The 26,486-nt window shown below is 47.0% G+C and overlaps 1 long non-coding RNA gene across 1 annotated transcript; it reads right to left on the reverse strand.

Annotated features, from left to right (window-relative positions):
* Nucleotides 1-682: 682 nt before the first annotated feature.
* Nucleotides 683-19,076, reverse strand: LOC125759201 (uncharacterized). Its single transcript, XR_007416734.1, has 3 exons — nt 18,997-19,076; nt 7,468-7,523; nt 683-821 (listed from the first exon to the last, which is right to left on the reverse strand). It is a non-coding gene; the product is annotated as an uncharacterized LOC125759201 (long non-coding RNA).
* Nucleotides 19,077-26,486: the final 7,410 nt, after the last annotated feature.

The raw sequence follows: 26,486 nt of genomic DNA on the forward strand, positions 1-26,486 counted from the left end.
CCCTAATGGACTCCGCACTTAGAACGAAGGAGCCTTCCGCGGGCAAAAGCGTGTGTGCCACAGAATTGGGCAGATCCCACACCAGACCAATACGCATAGGTCCTCTGGGAGCGAGGCAGAAAAGGAAGAAGACGACGATAATGAAGAAGAAAGCGCGTGCCAGTTCATCACATTAACAATTTTCTATCCGCGATATATGGTGAACCTCGAGCATACTTTTTCTGCTGTAACAGGGTGGCCAGGTCCACCGTCTTACACTAGTTTAATAGACCTTATGGAGGACATATACGCGTACGCGTATATGTTGTTAGTTTTATTATGCTAAGGTCGCGCTCACATAAAAATAAAAGGCGGGGAATAAGGACATAAAAGCTCCGTATTGTTCCAAGACGTATTCTGCTGACAGGTTAGTTATTGAGTACGTGGCAGTAAAGTGTATTTATTAATAGTGTGACATAGACAAGACGTAGACGTGTATTTATCAGAGTGTGTAGGAAGACAGACAACATGGCTGTAGATCCACACTCAACGACATTTCATGTGCACTTGTTGTCTTTTACACTTTTGAGCACTGTACTAACCCAAGGTCACAGTCCTTACCAATGGTACACTAGGTATTGGTGGTTGTTCATGGCAATGCTCAGTATTATTAGAGTTTGCAAGGAGTATGCACATACCTGTTTATCCTTCCTGAAGTATGTTAAATTATGTCGAAATCCACGTTCGAGATTAATTGTCTTCACAGACCACCAGCAGATGGGGTGATTTATTTGTCCCTCATTTCCCAAAAGGACAATTAGTGGGTCAGTCCCATTCAGTAACTGCGTCATCAACAAACGAGGCTATACAACAGGTTGCTTAAAAGGGCAAGCTGACTTATTGGCGAAAAGTATTCTTGCAATGGAAATGATTCTGAAACATATATGTGCCTGGGCTTTTGAAGCTCTTGTGCGCGGCAAAATTTACATATATATTGAAAAATAAATTATTTGAGCGACACGTGGCAGTAATAACTGTGTTCAATAACCAGATGCATTGCATGTGTTTGCCACTTTATCAAGTGGCGCAGTCTGTAATCCTCCATTACACGGGGTATATTTTTATGAAACACATATTTTTTATAGAAATGCTGTGACGGTCACGCCTCGGTACTCTTCGCTAACGAACTTAACGGCGAGGCGGAAAAACTTTGTCCCACATAAAGTAACATTCAAATGAGTATTTAACAAAAACTCCTTAATATTTTTATTTTTAGCTTCGGGGCGGTTGTTTATATAGAATAGTTGTTGGTCGCGTCACTTGTGGCATACCCATTTTTTTAGAACTGCGATAAACGCAGGTAACTTTAAATAATCATCACCAAAACTGATAGCCCCAATTAAAGCGAAATCGAAAGTGAGGGCGCCGGCAGCACAGGACGTCTGTCAGACCGGAAGCTGACGCGACAATTCCTAAAAAAGAAAGTCGCGTTGCCACAAAATATGGTCAAGAAAAACAGCAAGTGCACAGTGCTTATCTGTTTCTTTTGCGCTGTACCCACCAAAACCGAAATTACCACATTTTCTTTGATAGCACAGCTTAAAACTAGGCGGCAGCTAATGCGGCGCTGCTTCTAATAGACAATCCAACGAGTTCCTCGCACTTATTTCGAGTTTACGAAAGATGCGCATAAGCACTACGCACCAAAAGCAAAGAAATGCAGTCCAATTGCGTAATCGGCACTGGTTGCGTAATCAGGACGTAGGCTAGAGAAATAAAACGAAGAGGAAGGAACTGTGTTGGATTATGTTCGCCTGAATTCGTCTTGGGACGAGCTGTTTTACGTTACATGTCGTGGCAGCGGTGACAAAAGCAACCCATGTTTTACGGAGCAAGGCTGCCTCAACAAACGCAACAGTCAGCGGTCCAGAGATAGACCTTATGGAGGACGACGTGTCAACGATAGTCCTGATGTCTCGACTACGCGTAATAGTTCGGTAGAGGTCGCAGTGGCACCAACCTTGACAGACATCCCATCACAAGCGTCGCATCAGATTCTTCCGTCAGAGTTCGCTGTCCCGGGCGCGCCAAGTCAACCTCGACAGTCAAGCACCGGTGGGAGTCTACCTATACCAGATTGCCTACAGACCCTTGCTTCAAAAGAGAAGCTGACAGAAGAGCCTTCGTGAAAGATTTCGAGACTCGGTTTGGTACTCGTCTGTTATCTTTTGAGACCACGCTTGCAGAACGTACCTAGTCTGGAGCTGACGCCATCTCAAATTTTGCTGCACGAATCTGTGTGATCGAGACACACTCTGGCCGTCAGCAACGCATGTCCATGGAAATCGGATATACTGTACCGAACTCAATCTCGGGTTTTTGGAGCACAACTTCTGCCGCTTACCTTTGACGGCGCCACATCGTGGGCAGCATTTCATGTGCAGTGCGAGTTCATTGCCTCTCTAAACGACTGGACATTTCAAGACAAATCTCAGGTGCTCCCTGTCCAACTCCGTGCTGCAGCGGCATAATTGCTCGAGTACACCCCTCAAGTCATCCGGTCAAACTATGAAGGTCTGGTGTCAGCGCTCGAAACCCGTTTTGGTCATCGTCAACATCTTCCACTCTACTTCACACAGCTGGAACACGCCCGGGAATCGTCGGTGCGGCCTTCAAGAACGTGCTGCTCACGTCGACTGCCTGTGGACGTGACCCGAAAGGTGTTGTCCAGCCAGTTGTCCCGGAAGGTCTTGTCGGGCTACCCTACCGCAGCCATGGACCTTATTGCTGCTAGCGCCTTTGCTGATGCCATCTATAATGGAAACCTCCAGCGCTTTGTCCGCCTCGCTCACTCAGTAGACGTGTCACCAGCTTTTGCCGTCGCTTTTGAGGCGGAGATACAAGAAAGCTCGCAAGCAGCTGACCATCAGTACCGAAGGCCAATCTTCATGGACGCGCCGTCCGTGACCCGACATCCAGCTCCTACACGGCTCCTCGACCTTCTACCGATGCTCTGGTGCTACCAATGCAACGACGTTGGACATTTTGCTCGGAACTGCTCTCGAATGTCCGAGTCGCTGACAGACTCGGCTATTCGTGTGAAGTTTTCCTCGGAAAGCTGCTATGCGAGCCGCTGAGAACAGGACCCCGCATGATGTCAGAAGCCCCTCTTCTTTCACTTGTCCCCTAATGCGAGATTCGAACTCTGCGGGTAAAGCTTCGAGATACACTGCAGCACGTTGAAGCACTTGTTGACACAAATGGTGCTTTCAGCTTCCTCACGTTGATTTTTTGTCTCAGAGATTTTGCGTGAACCTTGTGCAAGTCGATCCACCTCACCTCATTTCTGCTGATAGAGCCGTTCTCCGTAGCCTCGGTGAAATATAGCTGATTGTATGTGCGCTTGGGAAGACAGCCAGGCAGCGGTTCCTTGTTGCACCAAGCATGTGCGTACCAGTGATATTAGGCTGTGATTAGTGTGCAGCTTCTCGGGTTAGTTTGCATTTTAGCACAGCGAATTGCACCCTTAATTGGACTGCTACCACTTCGACAGTGTCTCCATTCATTCTTGAAGCCTCTAATACAGGTTGCTTTTGGCTGTCGCATTGCCCGTCACGTCAAGTCATTTACAAAACTTTTGTCAAAGTGCGTTCCGTGCTCGCTGACAACTACCGCACTATGAGAAGTTTTGCTACAAAATTTTCTTCGCAATTGGGGATTCTAGCATCAAGGATGTGTGCGCCAAGCTTCGCGGCCGTGGGCGCGAATAGATGTTGTGCTGAACGACCTGAAGTGAGGAAATACTAATCATTTTAGCATCATGTGATTATAGAAACCTCATTTACCATACCCTTATCATCTGCTGCCTGGGTGCCCGTCTATAGCCCCGCCGAGTATTTTGTCGACGCGCAAGTTCTTGTACAATGCGCCGTTTGTTCCCGGCCTGGTGGTGAATTTCCAATGCCGCGTGCCTTATATCGTTGTTTCGGCAAAACGTTTGCTGTACTCGTCGCAAATCTGTCCGACAGTGACCTGCGTGTGCCTTCAGCCACCGTTCACAGAAACGGTACCTTCCTAAAAGCCTCGTCTGTTCTAGGAGTAGTACAGCCTGCAACAGCTTCACGACCAACTGTTTCGCCCTTAGATTATAATGAATTGAACTTCGGCCCCATCTTTACTCTGTTACGAAAATCCGAGATGCTTACGCTTCTACAAATAAGTCCGCGATTGTGTGGCCACGTCACTGAGTGAACTCGGTCAGACTCTATGCTGAAACACAGACTCCAAACCGGCTCCGAAATTCCGCTTCTGCATCACCCGTGTCGCGTTTCTGCCTCGGAATGCGCAGAAATCGCTAAGCAGTGGATGACATGCTTAAGCGTGACATGATATTGCGCTCGTCTAGTCCTTGGTCATCCCCCGAAACCCTCGTGAAAAAGACGACGCGATCGCTTTCTGTGTTGACTATCGGCGCCTAAACAGTGCCATAAAAACCTGGCGTATATCCGCTGCTTCGTCTGGATGATGCCCTTGACATCCTTCATGACGACCGCTTTTTCACTATGTTGGATCTTCTTTCTTGCTATTGGTAGATAGAACAAGGCCAAAATGACGCTGAGAAGATCGCCTTTATAACACCGGATCGCCTATACTAGTTTAAGCGCCTGATTTGGCCTCCTCAATGCTCCTGCTACATTTCAGCGATTGATCGACTGGGTTCTTGGACGACTCAAGTGGTGGATGGCATTGATTTACTTATAGGACGTAATTGTTTATGCTCCTACGTTTCCCGAACACCTCTGGTGTTTGGAAATGGTCTTGCGTGCTCTCCAAGACGCTCGCCTCTGCATTAAGCCTTCAAGTAGTTCGATTTCTGTGATGTGACTTACTTGGGACACGTAGTCAACACTAAGGGTATGAGCCCTGATCACACGAAGCCCCAAGCCATGGCCTGTATTCCGCTTCTCACCACGGCTAAGTAGCTTAAAATGTTTGTTTGGCATTGCTTCATATTGTCGGCGCTTTGTCCCGAACTTCGCTTCTAGTGCGGCCACTCTCAACGAGCTATTAAAGAAAGACGTTCGCTGGGAATGAGGTCTCGACCAAGGAGCGGCCTTCCGCCGCATCAAGGCTGCCCTCCAAACCTCACCGACACTCACGCACTACGACGAAAACGTACCAACTATTCTTCACAGAGACGCTAGCGTTCTTAACCTCGGAGCTCTTCTCTTGCAGGACAACGAGAACGGGTAGCAGAGGCTGGTCGCTTATGCTAGCTACTGGCTCAATAAACCGGAGAGCCGATACCACGCCTCTAAACTTGAGTGTTTGGCTGTAGTTTGGGCTGTCGGAGAATTTTGCCCGTAGGTGTATGGTGAAGCATTCACTGTCGTTACTGACACCGTCGCCCTTCACTGGCTTCAAACAAAATATACCTTAATGCTAAGTTCTCCAGGGGGCTATCAAGATGCAATATTGCACGTTTTCCGTTGTTCATCGCAGCGGCGCACGCCATCAAGACGCCGACTACCTTTCTTGCCACCTGACAGCTCTCAACGACAACTCACAAGTCCTTGCAGTGCTTGATTTAAGCGCCGCACAGCTAAAGGACACAGAAATTGTGGATATAACTAGGCGCCTATCCGGCGAAGTACGCACTCCTAAGCGTCATCGTGAAAGCCTTGCGGCATCGTATGTCGTCCGCCATGGCACCATTTGCCACCGAAATAATCGGGATGGGCCGCGCGTGCCTGTCGTGCCGGTAGCCATGCGACAATCTGTGCTACTTATGCGCCACGACTCTCAGTCTGCCGGTCATCTCGGGCTTCACAAAGCGGTGGCGCGCGTCAGAAAGGTTTTGGTGGTGGCGCATGCACGCTGACGCCTCCCGCTACGTTTTGTCGTGCACGTTTTGTCAAGCAAAGAAGGCCATCACAAATCCGCCACTGGTCCCCAAGCAACCTCTCCCTCCTCCGGAAATGGCTTTTGAGATAGTGGGACTTGTCCATATGGGACCGTTTCGACATACGTCACGTGGCACCAATTTCCGCGTCGCTAAAACGAGCTACCTAATCAAGTGGACCGAAGTCAGTGCCGCCCCTGCATTTTCGACGCAGCGCGTCATCACGTTGATAAACGTGTGCGTCGTTTTTCGATACGGCGCACAGTGCTTGCTCATCACCGAGCGCAGCACGCCTTTCACGTCGCGCGCATTCGGAAACATATTGAATTACCACGGAATTCAACATACAGCGGCCACTCCTCAGCACCCACAAAAAACGGTCTGGTGTAGCGTAGAAACCGTCCCAGAATGGGCACACTGTCGTCGTACGTGAGCGCTAGGCATAGCAACTGGGGCGAATACATCTTCACGCGGTCTTCGCCCTCAATACGGCATAGCAGCTATTGACACGTGAATTGCCGTTTAAGCTTTTCTATGGAAGGACGCCAAGGCTTTCGCAAAAGGCTTTCTTTGGGTTTCGACACAACAACGCACATCCGTCCGGATGGCACCACTACCTGGGACCTCGTTCGAAAGTCTCGCTTTAGAGCGCACCATGCCAGAGCGCATCACCAGGCCAGACTCCGCTCACTTCTCCAACCTTACTTCTTTCCCACGAGGAGACCTAGTGCTGGTTCGGCGCATCCGGCGTGTTCCTCAGCGCTAACAGAAGTTTCTCCTCCTGTTTACCGGTTCTTTGGGGGTGCTGAAAGCCCTAGGCCCTGTTACGTTCCTCCTGAAAGTTATTCCAGGACTAAGTACCAAACACACAAACCATTACTTTCTCGTTCATGCAAGCCAGTTGAAACGCTATCTCCCACTTGATTTCTGTATTGACGCCTCTTCGTCTTCTAGTTCTGACTCGAGGGGAGAGAGGGTAGCGAATGTAGTGGATGAAGTTGCGCGCTGGAAAGTAGCGACAAAGTGACTGGCGCGTGAAGGGGAGGCTAAACTAAGAGATCGAAGAGGAATGAACTCTGTTTGATCATGTTCGCATCAAATCATATTAAAATGTGCTCTCGTACGTTAAAATATCATAGTCGGCGTGCTTCTTGGGATGGTTTACGCAGCGCCGATGTCAGACTTCTTTTCTCTACGTTCCACTGTGTTGGTTCTCGCAGGCTTTGCAGAAAACAGCTAGGTTCTTTATGCGCCGCGCCCTCCCGCTCACTCTCCCAATCGAATGCAGGAAAGTCCCTCTCCATTAGTAAAAAGCCTACATCAACTGAAGAAAAGATATGCAGTGTCGCGGCTATTTTTGTTCGATGTAGCCGTACATTCTTCCATACTTTAAAACATTGTTGTGTCTGAAAGTAGATCTATATAAATGATACTTAGATTTGTCCTAGTTCAATATAGTCGGCTTTGACTGCATATATTTTGTTCTTCACATACATTACAAAAGTATGGCTATAAACATGGTCGTTGCGAATAAAGCACCGGAACAGCATATTTACGCGATGAAGTAGAAAAAAAAATGCACGTACCTTTTTTACGTGTATCACTTTCACGCTTGCATCACTTGTCTCACTGTCCTCATCACCTGAGAAATCAAGGAGTTCGTAATCAAGAATCAGGGATTCCAAATGTTGATTACTAGTTTACGCTGTAAGTAAAGCATTTAAACATAGACGTACACCCCGCCACTTGTTCTAGCAGCTGAAACGCACTGATCCGCACATCACTAGCGGCCCATCGTTATTAGCGGCTTCTCTCGTCAAATAATAGAAGCGCATCTCTCTAGTGACACATGGGAGGCACAAGTCTACTCGCATATGTGCTAGCTGCATGCGTCTTCGACCACGAGATATCGCGTCGTTGCCTACTAGCACGGATAAATGAAAAAAATATGGTTGATCCATATGCCATAGGGATCGGTATAACACGAAAGTTAAACGTGTCGTCACAGAAGTAGTTGATTGCTGATAGTGCATTGGTATATTAGAGCTTGTACAATGTCTACTGTTGTTTGGCAGATATAGCACCGCTTGACGTGGACGCACTCGCGTTGACGCCCAGTGGCACATCTCCGTATACAGACGACTAACGCCCATGATCATGATTTAACCCGTGCAGTGGCTGAAGTTCTTAACATATGCCTGGGCACTGCATATGGTGGATGCGGAGCAAATATAGCGTCAATAAGAACATAATAAACGCTGAAACACTGATACTCGATATGCACTCCTTAAAAGCGTCGCGGAACGCGAAGAGAAGCGCTACGCCCGTCGTGTGTTCCCTCTAGCCTGGCCGTTTTCTCACAGGGCGTACGGGGAACGCGGTGCGACAGCCAGGCGAGCGTCGGAGAGCTATTTTTCGATATAGATGGATGCTATCATATGAATATGATATGGATATGATGGCCCTGATATAGATCAAGGCTTGGTTTTAAGCCACCACCTCACGGTGTGTTAACGCGTTGACAAAATTACACTGATATTGAAAGCGCGCCGAATGGGACGGTCGTATCAACGGTGCGATTCTTTTTCGAGCCTGGTGGCACACATGTCACCACCCCGTTATAAAGGGGACGCTCGTAGTATCAATCCATCCATCCATCTATCCAAAAGCACTGTAAGAGGAAAGTGTGAAAGATAAAAAGTGCGTTCATCTAGCCTCCATTATGTGTTTGGCGGTATCTCAGTGGGATAAACGCCCGCCAGCCATCGTAGCAACGCGAGATGTCCTGGGTGCGTCTTCTGTCAACGGAACGTTTTCTTGAAGTTCTTTTTCTTTGCCATTTGATGGCTCTCGTTTTGCTGCCGTATTTCCTTGACGGAAATATGATATCAATTGGTAGTGTCAAGGTATCGTACTACTATCAGCAAGCCAACCCCATCCGACGCCGCTCTCTTAAGAACACTACGCCGAGCCTTTTCACAAGAATTCACATTCGCTACTTCTGGAGCAGACGCAACCAAAGTGAGCCGACCAATACTAAAGATTGCTTCTCACGTGGCTGCAACATCTCTCTTCCTTTTTTATGAAAGCTTTTCGAAAATGTCACGCAATACTCATTCCTAGTATGCTTCGTCCTTACATAACTCATAATAGGTCGTCGGAAAAAACACGTCTACCAGAAGAGAGATCGCAGTGAAAAGAATTTTGTAAGTGTTGTTGAAGTAGTAAAGGCTGAGAACGAGATGTCGTCCATGAAAGAACACAGTAGCTGTCAAACCACACAGCACGTCCACAACATACGTGGTTGGAGAAAAAGAACTACATTGATAATTTGTTTAAGTCTTCATCTCAGTCAACTGCGCAGCACGGGAGCTATTATGAAGTTTCAGTGACTTCCTTAGCATATAGTTATAGCTGGCAAGCAGGCATCTCACAGACTTTTTCAGAATGCCTTACAACGTAGATGAATTTTTAAGGGCCCTAGACGCAACAAACACCTAGCAAAATGACCTTCAGTCGTTCATTTGCATTTTTTGCGGAAGCTCTCACACCAGTCTAGGGTGAGAAAAGCGGTAAGCCTTGAAGCGCTCTCTCCCGCATCATGTTCGCACTGGGCAGGGCGCAGATCAGCGAATATTTTCGAAATCAGACTTGCCGTGACACGAATAGGTGCGTTTCCAAGAGATCCTGATAATAACACAGGCAGCACACAACGTCGGACCAATATTGGAATCACGGCGGCTATGCGAAGTCCAATCTCGGCCCAGTGTTCCCGTCAGTGAGCCGTTATTGTCTCATCATCGCTCTCCTGCGTACAGCGATGGATCCATACCCCACAGTACGCAGTTCGGACCTGGCGCCCCCTTCGACGTCAACCTCAAGGAAGCGCAACAGCCGAGATGGCGACACCACTAGTGACAGCACTGAACTGTACACGGTGAGTAGTACACGGAACCAAAGCATCCACAGTCGACAACGGCTACGTCAACACCAGGCAGTCTATCCGCACAAGAGGTCCAGGATTTTTCTGTCCTGAGGTCACTTATGAGTGTTATCCGCACTCTCCTGGCTAGTCTGCAGATACCTGCCGCTAAATGAGCGCTGCAAGTCTTGGACACACTCGAACGAGTACTTGCCGGCTTCCAGTAACAAGATGGCACACCATACAACACATCCGCCTTTCCGAGAACAAGTCCAACGCGCTTCTATAATTCAATGGGATGCCAGAGGTCTGCAGTCAAGAATGTCTGAATTTAGACAGTTCGTTTTTGAGAACAAGTTTCCCATCATCGTCATTTGTGGACGACATTTTTCAAAAAAAAAGCTCGACTGTCGGGCTATGAATCATCTGTTTCTTCATCATGCATTGAGCGAAGTCAATTTGCTGCGTATATCCGTAAAGAGATCACGTATGTTCGCCAAAGTGTAGAGCCTAACGAAGGAAATCACTACGTGTGTCCACATGTCAAAAAGAAGTCGTTTACACTTATAGGCGCATATATACCTCCGTCGCGTCACCTTGATCAACAGATCTTCAATGATATATTTGCAACGACTCCAGCACCTTGGATATTGATGGGCGACTTTAACGCCCATCATCCACTGTGGGGAAGGGTCAGGACAAATCGAAGAGGCACGAGCCTTGTTGATCTTGCATCAGGGCACGGACTTCAGGTGCTGAATGACGGCAGCCCGACTTATCTCCGAGGAGTAGCTTACAGTAGCTGCTTGGACTTGGGCATTAGTGTCGCATACTATTGTCATGAATGTTCAATGGTTCACAGGTAGTGAAACTCACGGCATTGATAATATTCCCACGTACGTGAAGGTAAGAGGCCTGGACGGTTCTCCTTCTCCTAGACACTCAAGACGTATTGACTGGGAAGCGTATCAGATGTCAGTGGAGGACAAGTGCATGCACGAACCGCCGGAATCAATTGAAGAAGTGATTCGTAATGTGATGGAGACTTCTACGAAGATGTGTTTGATAAGATCGAGACGTACAGCACTCGACCAAGAGTTGGAGCAACCTCTAGCTATCCGCCGGCGTGCCGAAAGACGATATAGACACACGAAATCCATTTATGACCTCAGAAAATCCAGACGCATTCAGAAGAAAATCCAGCGTCGTATGCAAAAACTTCAGAAACAACGATGGAAGAGCTTCTGTGATTCGCTAGATCTCAGCAAGCCTTTGTCCCCCGTATGGAGGACTCTTCAAGGCATTCACTCACATCCGCAACAGCATCATCCCTTCGCTGCGCTGGCACTACATCAACGTCGCTCACAGCTTGAGGTCTCTGGTGAATTTTGGGCCAAGATCGCTGGCGACATCGCTACACCGACCGACCTGCTACCACATGACGTTCCGGTTGCACGAGATCAGCAAATGGAGGTTCCATTCTCTATAGAATAACTTCATGCAGCACTGAACACGTGCAGGCACTCGTCGTCCCCAAGTACAGATGGAGTGACCTATGCTGCCTACGTCACCTAGGTCCGAAGGCACAACGCATTCTCCTGGACATATTCAATCAATCTTGGCGTGGTGTCGAAGTCCCCGACGAGTTGAAGTGCAGCCGCCTGGTGCCTCTGTTGACCCCCCCGGAAAGTCTCCGCTGGATTTGTCATCATGCCGGCCCATCGCACTAGCAAGCTGCGTCGGCAAAGTCATGGAGAGGATGCTGCTGACATGCATGGAATGGTACCTAGAGCATTATAACATCTATCCTGATGCTATGGCTGGCTATCGATGGGCTCGATCTTCACTCGGTGGCGTCATTGACTTGGTGACCTCCGTTCAGCAGCAGAAAGCTAAGCAGCGGCCGTCGGTAGCACTGTTCTTAGACTGAAAGGTGCCTATGACAACGTGACCCACAAGGCCGTTCTCGAAGTACTCGAAGCAGCAGAACTTGGAGATCGTCTTTCGATGGGTAAGAAGCTACCTCACAAAGAGATCTATGTTCGTCCTAACAGTAGAGGGGCCTACGAATAAGCATTTCACAAGTCGTGGTGTGCCACAAGGTGGCGTGCTGAGCCCAACTCTTTTCAACCTAGTTCTGGTGGGGCTCACCGAAACGCTGCCACAGACGGCTTATATATACCTCTAGGCTGATGATATGTGCATCTGGGCGTCCGGCCTGACACGGCCTCAAGTGCACGCAAGAATACAGAAGGCGGCAACATTGACATCTGCATAGCTTCGCCAGCAAGGTTTGACTGTCGCTACTGATAAATGTGCATCAGTGGCATTTACACGCAAACCGATGTCCTTCTACCCAGTGCGCATCGAAGGCCAATCAATTGCTTATAAGAGCAGCCATAGATTCCTAGGTGTCATCGTGGATCGCGACCTAACCTGGAGTCCCCATGTCGCATATCTGATGAGAAAACTCATATGCTTTGAGAATGTTTTTAAGTTCGTTGCCGGAAATTATGCGGACCATCCGTGTATTTATTGCTGCACCTTTAGACAGCACTCTTTCTCGGATTTCTACGGTACAGCCTTCCTGCCCTGTCGAACACGTGCAAGATTAACATCCGCGCACTACAGAGCGTGCAAGACCAAGCACTTCGGACATTTCTTGGCCTTCCAAGATGCTCATCGACAGTTGCAACTATCGCTATCGCACAAAACAGCCGGTCACAACTCAAATCATCGTTGAGACGCTGAGAGCGTACATTCGGCATTTGTCACGGCTACCGTGACATCATGTAGCGTGTTTGCAAGCGCGGAGGCCCCATGCTTCGTTCTGCGGTACTGTGACAAAACACTACGACATATTACCGCCTGGCTTCAAACCTGCGATGCGCCCAGCATCTGCGTTGTGGAGTCTCCATCAACCTGACGTGTGCTTATCGGTTCCTGGAATCGTTAAGAAGGCACGCATGTCACCACCAGCCCTGAAGCAGTTGTCTTTGCGTCTGTTGGAAGAAACCTACTTTGACCGCAAGCATGTTTACACCGATGGCTCCACTAATTCCAACAGCTATACCGGAGTGGTGGTTGTTCCATCTGATGACATACTGTTACAGTTCAAGTTTTCTCACATCACGACGTCGACAGCCGCAGAACTCGCAGCGCTTCAAGGTGCGGTCAAGTACATCCTTCAGCAGCCACCTAATCGATGGGCCTTCTTTTGCGACTCCAGGTCAGCCTTACAAACGCTACGGTTTGCTTTACGGCACGGATTACACGAACAATCCGTGTACGAGATAAGGCACGACTACCACCAAGCACTCGAGGAAGGACATGATATTATATTTCAATGGTTGCCGAGTAATTGCGGAATTGTCGGCAATGACCGCGCGAATGAAGCTGCATGATCGGCTCATGACCAAGACCTGCGGACACCCATACCACTCTTGAGAACGGACACCGCGTGGCGACTGCAATCACTTGCACGCCGTATCACTCTTCTACAAACGAATACGCAGTGTTTTTCCAATGCGCGACTGTATTCAATTGACCCAAATTTGCAACTTCAATAAAACTTGCTGCTGGGCGAGTTGGTTCATACTTGCAAGGAAAGAACACTGATGGCACACACATAAAAACACGGACTCAGGAGACTCGGACGAGCGCAAACTTTCAAGTAACTTTATTTTTTCGTCGTCGACAATATATGCCATCAGTCACGTGGTCACAACGCTAATCGCTTTTTACTGTCAGATCACAACAAGCCACGCAAGAATCTCTTTTCACCATGCAATAAGGAAACAGTAGGCTGGCTAACACACGCGTTTCCTCTAGTTGAGATAAAATAGGCTTCCAAAAGTTCCCATGCGGTGCTACCTTCGCTTCGGCCCAAAACTTTGATCGCTCCGAAATTCGGTGCGCACATGCAATGTCGGACATGCGCTGATAAATGCGCGTTCTCTTTATTAAATGTGGCGAATTCATGTTCCCTTGCACGAACGTTGATGCACCTTCCGGTCTGCCCGACATAAGACTTTCCACATGAAAGCGGAATCTCATAGACGGCACCAACCGCGCAGGCTACATAAGGCATTTCGTGCTTCATGCCACACACTCCAGGACTCTTCTTAGCCGAAGAAATTTTCGGGCAGAGCTTTGCCAGCTTGCGCGGGGCTGAAAAACCATCGGCACATCGTGCCTGCCCGCAACCTTCTTCAGATTGTGAGAAGTGCGCTGAATGCAGGACAACACCACAGGGCGGTTCCTGGATTGCGGCCCTGGTGTCTTACTGGAACGGGGTGCTTTTGACTCTCGCAGGAGAGCCTCCGCGACTGCCGTAACGAGCGTGCAAGGGTATCCGGCTTCCAGCACTCGCCGTACTTGATTTCTAAAGCTGTCCTGCATAGCATGTGGGCACGACTTTCCAAGCGCAGACCTCAGACAGAGCTTCACTATCGCCCGCTTAACTAGTTTCGACTGCGCTGAATCATGTGGCAGCAGTCTCTTCTGCGCTCGTGGGCTGTAGCACCAGCACACGTGATGCTTACACAGAGCCTTAAATCTAAAAACTGCAACGAGTTATTGCAAGGGATTTCATGGGTAAAGGTCAAACCCTTCCCGCACTGCTGAAACGCGTCAAGGATAGGATCAACAGACTTGTCAAGATTACAGTCAATGGGTTTCTTTAAAAGTATTAAAAAATCGTCTACATATCTAAAAACTTTGATAACATTAGTTATCTCTAGGATGCTAGACAAAGAACGATCCACGTTTGCCATCCGGGCTCTCAAGACGCGATGCAATTTTACTCTACCGCATGTGGTTGGGCGTGGCATTTACGAATGCGTATTCGTGTCTCATTGGAATGGCCAGTAGTGCGGCATGCAACATTTGCGGCTGCGACGAGACGCTTGAAAACACTCTACGCCACTGCCCATCATATCAGGCTCAACGACGTGGTATGGAAGTCAAGCTCATCCACCTGGACTCAAGATCACTGACAGAAAAGAAGATCTTTGCCTACGGTCTCGCATATGCGCAAGGCCACGAAAGCCCTCTTGTGTTTCTTGAGGACCACCGGACTTCACGAGCGCCTGCGAACTAACAGAGCGAGTTCGTGTTGTGTAGTTTGACGCTGTTCATCCATCTCTTTCTTACTCTTCTTCTTTCTTCTCTACCCTTTCCTTCCTATTATTCCTACCCTCCCCCATCCCAAGCGTAGGGTAGCCAACCGAGCCAAAGCTTCGCTAGCCTCCCTGCCTTTCCTCTTCGTTTCTCTCTCTCTCTCTCTCTCTCTATCATTATTGCCTGATCCATTGAATTTGGCTTGCAATACGCCGGTTTCGCCGTCCTTCGTTCGATATTGGGTTTTCGCCGGCAATAATGGGCCGGGTTTGCTGCCATCCAGCCGATATCGGCTGAGCCCATGGCTTTCATCGGACTTTTGTTGTCTTCTTATAATCCTTTTTTGTGTATTCTGTTGGCATGGTGCGCTTACAATTTTTATTCGCTAGTGTTGTTACCGGTCCATCGGGCATAGGTGAGATATTTTCATGCACGATTTCCAGCGCTCGTGTCGTCCGTTTCTCGTCCTTTGTCTGTGCCGCGCTGCACAGTTACCCGAAGACGATTCCTTTCCCTTACAATCTTTCCTAGAGATTAGCAGTGCGTACGTACATGTCTACCTTGTTTATATGCAGTGTTCATGGGGTCTTGTGGTACCACTCGCAATGTTTTTCTGGTCGCGTGCAGTAGTTCATTCAATTTTCTGGGCCGTAAGTTATCACTGAAAAAATTGTCCTTTCCGCTTAAAGGATAGCGGTAATTTCATTGTCAGTCGTGCGTTGCGAATGTCTAACGTTGGCGAACCAACCGAACCTTATTTTTTGGTGAATTTGATAAACATCAGGGCCGGGGGGGGGCGCCTGCTACCGATTAGCTCCCGCGTATCATACTCTTCTACTCTGGTTGCCACTTTAATCTCCCTGTGGTGTCGGGCTGCCTAATATTATCTTTGTTTTCTCCAGGTCCATCTTTAATCCTACTTCAACGCTTCTTTCGTTTACATCTTCAGCACTTTTTCCGTGATTCGTCACCATCACTGCTGAAAAGCGTGATAACGCCCACAAAACGCAAGTACTTAAGATATTATCCGTTAATCCTTATTCCTATTTTTCTCCCTTTCTAGTTCATTAAACGCCTTTTGTGATTGCGCTGTGAATAATATTGACTACATTGTAGGTATTCGCCTGACTCCATTCTCGATCACGATTTTCCTGCCTTTCTTGAGCAATACGGAGGCTGCGGGATCGTTTTAGTGTTGGCTGTAGTATATAGAGATGCTTAGGCATTCCTCTAAGCATATTTATTCTGGACCCGCTAGCGAGTGTTCATATGTGTCAATAAATTTGTGTTTATGACCTTGAAAATGTGTTGCTCCTTCATTACTCAGACACATGTGTAGTTGGTGCAGCAGGCCTTTCATCATTTTAGTTGTGTTGGAGACAGTATTGACTTCACATCCTATTGCGCTACCGAGCCGGACATTTTCCTTCACTTCCTTGCACGGTTCCACAGAAATATGGTTCTCAATGCCACAAAGACTCTAGTGGAGCTGTCGTTGTAATTACGAACTATTTTTTGAATACTGTGCCAATGGTAGTGGATGAAAGCCATTGGCCCGCGAATAAGCTATTTTAGCACAGCTGACTTACAATACAGTTACTGCAGTAATACCGAAATACCTTGATTAGCAAGCAGCCGTTTTGCCTTTCAACACTTGTATCAGCCTTTCTAATCAAGTTACTGTACTCATCGAGCAACTACCACTGGTGTCCCTATTAAAGTTATCTACGTGCAGACCACGACGGTAGAGTATTATCGTAAATACCGCACGGTAATCCACCGCTGCTAAAACACCTAAATAACAAGTGCGAACGGTCACACCAGTGACTTCCCGACGTCGGCGGGGCCAACACCACGCCAGCGTCGTTTAGCTTATATAGGCCCAATGACGGCTTGCCATCATCGGCTGAATAAGGGCACGTGCGTCTCGGACCGACGCCGGCAAATTCAGACCGGTCCTACTCCGGGAAGCCCAGATCGGCCCTACGCTGGCTAGCCGACATAAGGCCGACGTGGGTGAAAGTAGCGCGAGCGTGACTTGCCAGCGTGGGGACAATATTGCTGCCGACATTTGCCGACGTAGGGCCGAGGTCGGTCCAATGACGGCATGCTGCCTGTGAATGTAGCAAGTCAATTTCAACAGTCGATTTTCGACAACATATCGCTTTTCATTCTTTTATGTAAGCCCAAGTTTTGAGAACCATGTTGTTAAAGTAATTGTGCCTTAATCGTTAGTAGTTTCGGAGTTACAGCGTCTTCTTGAACACATACCCATGAGCTGCGAAATCAAAACCATATGTATAAATACTATCGAATCTACTTTTTCATGCTAACTCTAACGCGAATAGGCATTTTTTATTAGGTATACATTTCCGATTATATGAAAGTATCCAGGATGGCTACAAGGGGTATGACCAATACTCAAAGAATATTTGTTGTTATCTCAAAACAAAACTTGGGTCGTGCCTCTTGTTAGGCAAACTTTGATAACTTTGATAACTATTTTGACATGAAGTTTTGCACACGCACTTCCCACATATGCATCTGCAAAATGAACTATGCTCAAACAAATTGATCAATTATTCTTGATTTCACTGCTCATTATGCGAACAAATATGGTCCAAATGGATGCATTTTCTGAAATTCAACTATCTTTAAATTTTCCTTTTTTAATATTCATTTCGTAGCATTTAGCCTAGTTCATTGCAAAGCTCGAACACCTATCTGCATAAGCGCGAAAGGTTAAGACAATTTTGAAATTTATTAATTACTTATCATTGCTGGCATGACTCGCATTTTTAGCGCACTTTACGACAAAAAATACCCTTCAAAGCATAAAACAGGTAATTTTTTACACCTTACGTAGCCGGTTAAGTTACATAAGACATCCTAATTCTGGGAAAAAAGTAATTTCAACCCTGGCTATCGATTTAAAAAATCGTTAGGTCAGCGCGAAGCACGCAGCACATAAGTGTATATAGGAAACTGTTTCAGGGCGCGTTCTGCATGCACGGAGTCAGAAAAGTAGTGCGTTGATATATATATATACATTTATATAAATATAATAGATGTGCGTTGTTGTCCTAAGACGAAAGAAAGACAATTTTAAGGGCTCGTCTTTCCTTGCTAGACAACGCATTATATAGAACTAACAGATAAGAAAGCCAAAGAAAGTATAGGAAATGTTATCTGTAGTTAATATGATGTAAAAGTAGAAAGAGTCAAGTGGATGAAAAGATAACTTGCCGCTGGCCGGACCGAACCTGCGAGCTTCGAATAACGTGTCCAATGTTCTACCAACTGAGCTACAGTAGCGCTCATCCCCCCATCCAATTTATGGGGTCTAAATTTTAATTTGGGCTTGTTAGTCAGCGCCGCAAGTGGTCGTGGTGGTGATAGCGAATTGCGTAACCAGAATGTTTCTTCTCGTGGGCAGTGAATGAGATTCGAATATTCACCAAGTTTATAACTGTAACAAAATTAAACACAGGTAAAGAATGACGCTTATCACATACTTTTATGTTTTATGACGGGGTGACGAGCCCCGCGCCACACGTGGGATGGCTTACAAGCCGGAGGCGTATCAAATGTACGCGACGCTGAGCTAGAGCCATCTATTTCGCCTGCCCACGCGGGTCTTTGCATTTTCATTTTATGGTTTCACATATTTTCTGAAAAAGAAGCAAACGCGCTAAGCAATCGCTTATCTTGCAAACCTATACCTTGTTCCAACCCACAACATGGTGCTCCTTCCCGCACATAAATTTTGCTTTGAATTACGGAGAAAAGAAGTGCTTTGAAATTTGGCCCCTGACATCTAGAAAGGTGGCATGTCACTGTTGGCGAGCCTTGCAGCTCTAGCGCATGAATGGACGTTCTCTACTTCGCTCAACCATTGCAGTTTGTTCGTTTAAGCAGTAACCCCTGTTATAAAGTGAGAGGTTCCATTCTCTAATTTCTGATGAAATGCGCGGTTACTTATACTGTAAGAAAACACAGTTGATTTTACCAGCAAAACTTGAGACTCAAATGCAACGAAATATATGTTTTCAGTAGGTACCATGAAACTTACCTTGGCATTTGCAATACAAAAGGATACTAAGCAATACAAGATGATGCAGCCGAAGTTCCATCTTTCGTATTCTTCTGAATATAGGTCCTGGAGTTAAAAAAATAAAATACGTTTCAAAAGTTAAGCTACACAACGAGAAGCAATGAAGTAGGCAGAAACATTATGCATAGTTTTGCACGTTTTAAAGGTGAACGTTTCGATTACCATCAGAAAAACTTCAAGAACGCTTGAGCTTCACCTTCAAGACTAGAGCGCGATAGCATAATCGAGCCCCATGTGCCTCACCTTCCATCCTGCTGCATGGAAACGAACGTTTATGCGCGTAAAATTGGCTGGTTTAAACTATCCTAGAATGCTTACGGGATGTAGAGTTTCTAAGTGCCCGCTACGCCATAATTCTTCCTTTTGTAAATTGGCGAATTTCTACTACGCGTCTGTAAGGTAGCACGGGCACTTAAAGCTCCTCATTTTGTATTAGTGGGGAGCTTTAAACCTCCATTCTTTGCCCAATTCACATGTTTTGACACCTGGTGTGATTCTACGATTCTGCCACGCAATAATAAAAGCGTGAAGGAGAATGCACCCAGTACATGACATTCTTATAGAGTTTTTTTACGACGCAGTTCTAAGCACTGGCATGTCTCCGTGGTAGGACACCTGCTGGCCTCGCGGAGGGCCAGGGTTCCCTTCTCACCCGGACCAAACAGTTTCACAGCAGAGCGGTTATAGCCAGCCGTAAAGTATTCATGGTTACCCGGAAACTATCTTCATCAACAGGCATGTGCCACAAAAATAGGGTAAATCCCACTACACATCACTGGTCCACTAAAAATGAAGAAGGCAACAGTTAGCCCAAGAAATGGCTCCGACGCGGCGGCGGCGAGCCATAAAAAGTTAAAAGGGCAGAAGAAAAAAAATTGACAAAGAGAGAAAGAAGGGGAAGGAGAAAGGAAACGGTAGAAAGAAAAAGCAAGAGCGACATAATGGGAATAGACACACAAAAAGACGACAGAAAAACATAGATAGAATGATAAAGAAAGACAGAAACAGGAAAAGAAACGAAATAAATATATCACGACAGAAAAATGTAGACAGAGAGATTAGGAGAGACAGAAGTATAGTGATGGAAAAAAAGACAAAAATGGAATAAAGACACAGAAAGAAACAGACACGAAATAACGATAGAGAAAAGAGAAAGCGAGACAGGAAGAGGAAAGGAAGGAAAAGAAGCCGAGGGAGGAAGAAAGAAATAGAAAGAGACATATACAAAAATAGATGAAAGAAAGAGAAAGACAAATAACAAAAAATTCGGCAGATCCCACGTACCGTGGAAGTCGATAATATGCGAAGCATGCGGCGGGAAGGAGACTGTGGCGTAATTTTTTTACTGAGCGAAACGTTACGAAATTATGCTTAAGATTTGTATAAATTTTATACGCACGCACATATGCTGAAGAGACGCATATGTGTTATAAACCAGTTGTTTAAAGTTAGGTAACGCTGCCAACGGAAACGTCGGCATTACCATCACCAGAAGCGGTAAGGTGATATTTACTGCTTATATTTGTCCGTTATCGTGGAGAAAGCACGCACGTTTCACCAACCCGTGTGCATGTGTGGAAGGGGATCCAACAGTTCTTGAACAAGGTCATCATCACCGTGATCAGTGAGCGCTAGACGCTGGTCATGACTTGTTATCGGATCGGGTCGCGATCGCGGTGGCGAGGGGTCCATGTGTAGTGAAGTAGGAGTTATAGTACAGCTGTTAGAAATCGTGGATGCCTCGGTCATTTCGTCGACAAATTGTCTGTATATAGAGCCAGCGACATGTCGGAATCTGAAGTCACCTATCGAGTTGGTGAGGTTTAGGCCGTTGAGGCTGGTAGGCCTGGATAGGGCTACATAGAGCAACATCACTGGATGACGCTTGTCATATTCATAGGCTACTTGGGCGTATGTGACCTACGTAGCCTAGTCTGCAAAGCGGCTGTCAATCAATCTGTCATCATCCTCGGTCAGCATGAGACCATCGCCCAGCCTCGTAACAAATGAAGCGGACACTGCGTCGTTCTGGCGGACTAAGTGCACTTTACGCTGCGACGATGTGAATATCATACGTAACTTTCGTTAATGTATTCCTCTGGGGTCGCGCAATGCTTCAATATAGCTTGCTGAATCATAGGAATACAAGTGTAATGCTTATTAGACTGCTATAAAAGCGGAGCCAACACTGGAATTACGGACGTTAATCTGATATGACGCCTGTACTGTAGGACTATGCACATGTAGTGTGTTCGGGTCGAACTTCGTACGTTCGCCGAATGCCTCCATATTGTTACCCGCCCCGCGGCCGGCGTGCCTGCGCCAACACGGAGGCGGTGGTACCGGATGGTGGGACGACGACTGTCTGCTGGTCACAAAGGAGGCGAAGACCCACGTCTCCCGAAGGGGTCAATTATGGTACCTTACAGGAGACCGTGGCCTAGCCGGGCTACAGGGACGGAAGGTACACTTGCGCCTTCGCTGTGACAGCCAAAGGCGGCGGCAATGATGCACGGCCTATTGTATTGACGACCCGTCAACGCCTGAGGCCGAACATTCTGGAAACCGGGGTGGAATGGAGCTGAGCGGCGGCGGCTAACCGACGAGCGGGCGAGAGGCGGTGATTCCTGCGAGGAGGTGGCGAGAAGGAATCCGGGCCTGGTGTTCTCAGCGGCAGCCGACCGGGAGACAAGGAGAGAGTTACTCCTGCTTTCCGATTGGACTGTAGGAGTGTTTGAATGGGGAGACAGGGAATAAAAGCAGGGGTGCAGTGACAGGAGAGGGGAGAAGAGAAACGAATAAACATCTCTATCCAGATGATGTCGGAGCGGTCGTTTCCTCAAGGCGCCAGCAGATGAAAAGATCTCGTCTTCAGCTTCCTTGGCGGCAGCAGCAAATGTCGCGCAACCAGCTAGGCGAGTGGAAGAAACATGAAGAACCTAACTTAGTGTTTATTGCTTTCTTGTAAAATTAGATACCCAGCACCACAACCACAACCGACGTTGCACCAATATTACGCCTGCATAGGCCGTTTTTCCAAACGAGTTTGTAGACCTGGCGTGGCTTTGTGGTAGAATACCTGATTGCCACGCAGAATGCTTGGGTTCGATTCCTGCTTGGATCCTGATTTTTCTTCTTTCTATTCGTCGGGTCAACGCTGCGGATGTCGGTTTTTCTTAACGCTCTCGCATTTAAATTACTTATGTCTGTTCTCGCCGTACCTGGGTAAATATAAACTGTCAATCACCTGTGGCTCATACCCGTACACAGCGGTCGGTGGTAAACGTGTATGTGCCACACGTGTCTGGAGGAAAGGGTTTGACGACGTACGCGACAGGATTTTCACGTTATCTATGTCATGACCACACAGTCATATTCGTCAAGTCCTCTTACCCTCCCAAGCTAATTTTGGTCTGCACTAAGTTAAAGAGGCGATCACGAGAGCACCCAGACGTAGGCGGCTAGAAAGATAGATAGATAGATAGATAGATAGATAGATAGATAGATAGATACGTAGATAGAAACGCTCAAAGTGCCAGAGGTTCGCTAAGAAATGCTTCGCATTTAAAATAGAAAGAAATAAAGAGAAACAAGAAAGTCTAAACAGCTGCGCTCTTCCTTGAGCCATGGCACCAGTAGTGCGAAGCTGCTCGAATATTTTTTTTTATTTGCATCTACCTGGAGTGTGTGCTCACGAACAACGCCGATATTTAGCTCAAAACCAACGACGCCGACGCCGACATCAACACCAGCGCTCCTGTGACACGAACTCTTTAACGCTACTGCGTTAATAATTAGGCTTTGATACGTAAAGCATGACCCTCAATCAGTGCCAGTGACAACAGCTTCCTGTCCGCTACAAGAGACGGTTGTTGAGCGATTACTTTCGCCGGGTCATATTAATTAAAGAAACCTGTACATTTCTTATGCAAATGCGAGTACGTTGTTGCCAGAGTGTAATGTAAGTATACATCAAACCTAAACTTTCAAATGAATTAAAAAGACATAGGGGATTGGGCAACGCGAACTATGAGTGATGATTATACCCGGCATACCGTAAGACCGTCCCATTCGTGATACACCAACACGCTTGTCGCTCGTGTAGTGTTTTGCAAAGAAATTATATAACGTAGCGATCGTTATCGCTAATAGATGCTAATTAAGCCAAGAATTAACGCAGCCATAAACTGCAGCTCAGAGTATAGTTATTACATAACATCTACAAGGATGACTTATACACAGATTACGTTCTACGAGAAAGTGATTCCTATCGGTTCATCGCGCATTGCGCAAGCGTTATTGCCGCCTGTTGATATACATATAGCGAATGTATACCGGTTGGTGCAATGAGAATTAAGCTCGTTCCTTTAGCGTGACATTACAGTTAAGAAAGAGCAATGATTACTCGACATCTGGATTAACAGCTCACTAAAGATCACGAAGTGTTTAGTTCAGTTGCGTCTCGTGTGTATATAAATTTATCAAATAATTTAAAGCAACGAGTGCCCTAAAAAGCGTGTCCCGAAATACCAAGGGTCATATATCGATGTAATAGAAATTTGAACGATATTGTTACCCCGGTCACTGCGGTTGTATGAATATTGTAAATACAGCCTTCATCTGTCGTCTCCCCGTAACATCTTTGGTGGAGGTGCGGGGTACATCCGAAGCACACCACGGAACTTCGCAGCGGCCGTCTCCTTGGCTAATCCATCATGTCGACAGGCAGGCCCGTTGATCCAGCCCCCGTTACGCCAGCTGAACCCAGTCACGTTGTTGTGACCCATCTTCGAGACCCTGGTACCTTCTGCGGAACTGACACGTGCACGTGGAGAAGTGGCTGGCCGACTACGAGCGCGCCAGCAAGACCAACCGGTGGGATCCCACTTTGATGCTGGCCAACATCAGTTACTACCTCCGGGGAACGGCCAGTGTGTGGTTCGACACGCACGAGGAGGAGCTGACCAGATGGTACGTATGCAAACAAAAAATGAAAGACCTTTTCGGAAAGCCTATTGCACGCCAACGAGCCGCCCAGAAAGAACTTTCGTGCCGTGCACAAAGCTCGACAGAGCCGTACATGGTGTACATCCAGGATGTCTTAGCCTTGTACCGGCAAGTTGACGACCAAATGCCCGAAACTGACAAAGTCAGCCACATGCTTAAAGGCATCGCAGATGACGCATTTCACTTATTAGTCTACAAGGACTGCTCCACCATCGACGACATCATCAGGGAGTGCCGACACTTCGTCTGTCGTCTCCCCGTAACAATACGTTAGTGCATGCAAAATTAAACCTTCATTCTAAGGCCAATAGAACTGCTTCTTCTCGCCGCAAATGCAAGAGTTAGCAACACTTAGAAAATGACTTGGGGTAAAAGCACCGGAAATGAATACGTCCACTGCGTCACAAGTTCGAACGTTAACGTTTTTACAAGCAGTAAATTGAAGATAGCAGATAACCAGATGATGCTACATTTTATTACGGCAATCGCGCAGACGCGGCGAAGAAATTTACGAAGACAGTGGCGCAGCAACCTCGATGAGCTCATAGTTTGCATATCCAAACTTCCCTTTCCGGAGAGCATGAAAATGTAAAGAGTCATGTCTTGTTGATAAGCTTAATACACTCCAGACCATTTCAAACATTTCAACACACAGCCATTGAATTATTCTGATATGCTAGGTGCGCAACGACACCTAGTGAGACCTTTACCTACACAGACCACTTTCACCGTGAAATTCCTACATTTAGCTGCTGCTGACATGTGATGTGAAATGCCATGGAGAATTTATCGTCTCCCCTGAACCCCAGCTGATTCAAGGCTCCGTGGTATGCCGCCAGACCTAAATATGAACACGAAAAAAGCCTTGCGCACAGCGTGTAACCCTGTCCCCTGCTTTTCCTACCCCTATTCATGCATACATGGTTGCTTGCCCAATTTGACATGCCACCCTACCTGAAGGTCGGCTTGCTGCATTTTCTTTTCTCAAATCCCACCCCCTTCAACAGCGCACCTATTTAAACTGGCCGTTAGTCCGCCCAACGTTTGCAAAAACTCGGCCTACATTTGGCGTCTATGCGCCACTGAAAGCGGACATGTGCGAAGCCGCTCCTAGCATATGCATCGATGCCTAGTGATAGCTAATCTATAGCAAATCAATACATATTGATAATCCGATAATAACTAATAAATTCTACAAAATGCTTGGCTGACCTTAGCCTGACCCAAATGCATCACCAATACATTGTGATAACCATTGATAGAGAGTCAATAGCTCATCAATAATCGATGAATACCCAATGAAATATAGAAAATGCTTGGATGAGCTTAGCCTGGCCGAAAAATGCTTGGCCAGTACGTTGTGATACCCAATCAATAGCCAATGAATAATTGATCAATTACTCAAAAATTCTAGAAAATGATAGGTCGTGCTTGACCTAGCCGTGTATAGTATAATATAGCAAGGTCTGGGAAAGGAAAGTCATCGTGAGGAGGAAAGAAAGAACGTGGTGACAGGATAAGCACAGCAGGGACTTGTATAACAGAGTATAGCAAAGGGTAAACAAATAAACAATCACACGATCTCCGCTAAAAGGGACCATGAGGCGATCGAAGTAGCGTTTCGGCATGTCGAGCTCGCGTTTTAGAGGGGAAGTGGAGAGGGAGGAAGTGGTAGAGAGGAAGATGAGATGGGGAAGTGAGAGAGGAGGAAGGGGAGAGGGGAAAGTGGGATAGGAGGTGCGTGGAGATGGTCCGCGCATGCGCAGTAAGGGTGGTCACACCGCACACCACCAACACCACCAGTTTGAACTCCACCATAAGATGCTTCGCGTCTAACAAGGTCAGAAGGAGAGACAGGAGGAGAGAAACGCCACCGGCTCCGCTGCTTCCTCGGGCTTCTCACCACTAGTGCGTAGCTGCCCAGATTTTTTTCGACGTTTTGTCATTCCTTCCTTTTCGAGGTCGCGGGCGACTGAGCGAAGCGCAGATACACGCAAATAAGGAAATCAATTACTGTCTTGAAGACAAGAGCACTTGTCAAACGTTAGCTCTAGCGACCCCCTGTTCAAGGATTTTTCATCTTTTCAAACCTCCGTCTTCCTCTGAACCTTCTATCCCGTGATGCCAACTTTGGCATTTTGGTGCCATGTAATTGTGGTCGTTAGGCAAAAATTAGACAGAGGACAAGGTTAGTGACGAATTTTATCACTTCATCACTCATCGTCTTCATCACTCCTCTTGCCATATGTCTAATTTTGTGCTGCCTCGGCAACTCTGACCCACGTGTAATAGTATCAAAGCCTGCCCTCTTGAATAAATCATGCTTTAGGTACAGATCATCTCTATCAGCTGAAAATTAGCTACATTTCCGACAGTGAGACCGCTTCCTTGCTTTACCAGTTATGTTCTTGAGTTCTTTATTATGCATTTGTGAGAAATAT

The sequence above is a fragment of the Rhipicephalus sanguineus genome, chromosome 7, assembly GCF_013339695.2.
Source record: "Rhipicephalus sanguineus isolate Rsan-2018 chromosome 7, BIME_Rsan_1.4, whole genome shotgun sequence".
Taxonomy (NCBI): Eukaryota; Metazoa; Arthropoda; class Arachnida; order Ixodida; family Ixodidae; genus Rhipicephalus; species Rhipicephalus sanguineus.